Raw genomic sequence first — 3266 nt, 5'->3', positions numbered from 1 at the left:
GGTTCATTTTTGTAATGGTGACTTTTCATGAGCAAAATCATTTAATTTTGATGAGGTCTAATGTACCATTTTTTTTTCTCTTTCCTTTATTGTGCTTAATGAAAGTTTTAACCACTCTCAAGTCATATGGATTTTCACCTACATTTTTTTCCTAAAATTCTATACTTCTGATTTTTTATGGTTAGGTCCATTGTTGTTGGTCAGTCTCCAAGTCATGTTCAGCTTTTCACAGACCCATGGACTACAGCATGCATGCTGCTGCTGCTGCTGCTAAGTCACTTCAGTCGTGTCCGACTCTGTGACCCCATGGACTGCAGCCTACCAGGCTCCGCCGTCCCTAGGATTCTCCAGGCAAGAGTACTGGAGTGGGTTGCCATTTCCTTCTCCAATGCATGAAAGTGAAAAGTCAAAGTGAAGTCGCTCAGTCGTGTCCGACTCTTAGCGACCCCATGGACTGCAGCCTACCAGGCTCCTCCGTCCATGGGATTTTCCAGGCAAGAGTACTGGAGTGGGGTGCCATTGCCTTCTCCAACAGCATGCATAGTCCCTCTCAAATCAATTTTTTGGTATGGCATAAGGAAGAGATAAAGGTTTATTTTTCTTTCCCTAATGAGCTGCTTTGGTGCCTTTGTCTAAAATAATTTAACCATTTGAGTCCCTTTCTGTTCTCCCTGGACCATACCATTGATTTAGTTGTTCTTTTATTTCGCCAATATCACAAGCTTTAGGATAAGTCCGCCAAGTCCGGAACAAAGGTGACAGTTACACAGTATCATATTATGAACTTAATGCCACTGAACCGTACATTTGAAAATTGATGGAATGGTACATTTTATGTTCTGTTTTGTTGCTATTCTGTCCCTAAGTCGTGTCTGACACTTTGTGACTCCATGGACTGCAGCACGCCAGTCCTCTGCCCTTCACTTTCTCCCATAGTTTGCTCAGATTCAGGTCCATTGAGCTGGTGATGCTATATAACCATCTCATCCTCTGCTGCCCCCCTCTCCTTTTGCCATCAGTCTTTCCCAGCATGTTGTGTGCGTTTTGTCCATAATATAAAGAGTCTACTGAAAGCTTTTCAATTCATACTGCCCTTGGGGACTTCCTGACAGTCCAGTGGTTGAGACTTAACTTTCTAGTGCATGGGGTGTGGATTTCATCCATGTTTATTTAACTTATATGCAGAGTATATCATGCAAAATGCTGGGCAGGATTAAGCACAAGCTGGAATCAAGATTGCCGGGAGAAATACCAGTAACCTCAGATATGCAGATGACATCACCCTTATGGCAGAAATTGAAGAAGAACTAAAAAGACTCTTAATGAAAGTGAAAGAAGAGAGTGAAAAAGTTGGCTTAAAACTCAACATTCAGAAAACTAAGATCATGACATATGGTCCCATCACTTCATGGCAAATAGATGGGGAAATAATGGAAACAGTGAGAGACTTTATGTTTGGGGGCTCCAAAATCACTGCAGATGTGACTGCAGCCATGAAATTAAAAGATGCTTTGAAGTAAGCGAGAAAGAAAAACACCAATACAGTATACTAATGCATATATATGGAATTTAGAAAGATGGTAACAATAACCCTGTATACGAGACAGCAAAAGAGACACTGGTGTATAGAACAGTCTTTTGGACTCTGTAGGAGAGGGAGAGGGTGGGATGATTTGGGAGAATGGCATTGAAACACGTATAATATCATATATGAAATGAGTTGCCAGTCCAGGTTCAATGCACGATACTGGATGCTTGGGGCTGGTGCACTGGGATGACCCAGAGGAATGGTACAGGGAGGGAGGAGGGAGGAGGGTCCAGGATGGGGAACACGTGTATACCTGTGGCAGATTCATGTTGATATATGGCAAAACCAATACAATATTGTAAAGTTAAAAAATAAAAAAAATAAAAAATAAAAAAGATGCTTGCTCCTTGGAAGAAAAGCTATGACCAATCTAGACAGCATATTCAAAAGCAGAGACATTCCTTTGCCAACAAAGGCCCATCTAGTCAAAGCTATGGTTTTTGCAGTAGTCATGTATGGATGTGAGAATTGGTCTTTAAAGAAAGCTGAGCACTGAAAAATTTATGCTTTTGAATTGTGATGTTGGAGAAGACTCTTGAGAGTCCCAAGGAGATCCAACCAGTCCATTCTAAAGGAAATCAGTCCTGAATATTCATTGGAAGGACCGATGCTGAAGCTGAAAGTCCTATACTTTGGCCACCTGATGCGAAGAGCTGACTCATTTGAAAAGACCCTGATGCTGGGAAAGACTGAAGGCAAGAGAAGGGGATGACAGAGGATGAGATGGTTGGATGGTATCACTGACTCAATGAACATGAGTTTGAGTTAGTTCTGGGAGTTGGTGATAGACAGGGAAGCCTGGCATGCTGCTGTCCATGGGGTCTCAAAGAGTCAGACACGACTGAGCCACTGAACTGAACTAAACAGGGAGCTAAATCCCATACGCCTAATGGCAAAAACCCAAGGCACAAAAGGAAAGCAGTATTGTAACAAATTCAATAAAGACTTTAAAAATGGTCCACATTAAAAAAAAAATCCTACTGCCCTTGACCCCTCAGGGAAATGTTCATCAGCCACTCCTTCCTCTCCGACACCTCCTCATCCCAAGGCTTCTGGATTGAGGGTGCCCATCATTTTGTTGTCCTTCCTGAAGCCCTGTCTTTCCCATTCCTCCTCCCTCCTCTTCGTGTTGGTTTTTCCAAGGACTCTGTTTCCTCCTCTCTGCTCTTCTTACTCAGAGTATGATCCTTGGGAGGTCTCAACAGCCCCATGGCTGCCCTCCCATTCCCATCTGTGTCCTCAGCCCAGTCCCCTTTCTCGGGTCTAGACCTTTATTGGAAGATGCCTCTTGGATTTCCTACTAGCTTGTTCGGTCAACACCTCAAGTCCACCAGGTCCCAAACCTGACTCAACACTCCTGTCTTTTCCCCAAATCTCCTTCCCCACCTCCAGTGTTCCCCAGTTTACTCACTACCTATGTTACCTTGGGAAGGTTCCTGAAGTGCATCTTACCTGTCAGGGCTATGGCTAGAAAAACATAGTCATGAAAAAGAGGAGATTGAGAAAGAGCTTAAAGATGGAAGTCTGTGCAAAGGAATAGGCAGGTTTAGCAAAGGTGAGGGAAGCTGAAGCACCCTGGGCTGCCAGCGATGGAGAGCCATCCTCACCGCAGGAATAAGAAAAGGGAGAATTTCCCAGAATTCAGGGTGAGCTGAGGGACAGGGCTACCCGATGCACA

Source organism: Bison bison, unplaced genomic scaffold, assembly GCF_000754665.1.
Source record: "Bison bison bison isolate TAMUID 2011002044 unplaced genomic scaffold, Bison_UMD1.0 scf7180017864144, whole genome shotgun sequence".
Classification (NCBI taxonomy): domain Eukaryota; kingdom Metazoa; phylum Chordata; class Mammalia; order Artiodactyla; family Bovidae; genus Bison; species Bison bison.
The sequence above is the reverse complement of the archived record's forward strand: the minus strand, read 5'-3'. Positions refer to the sequence as shown.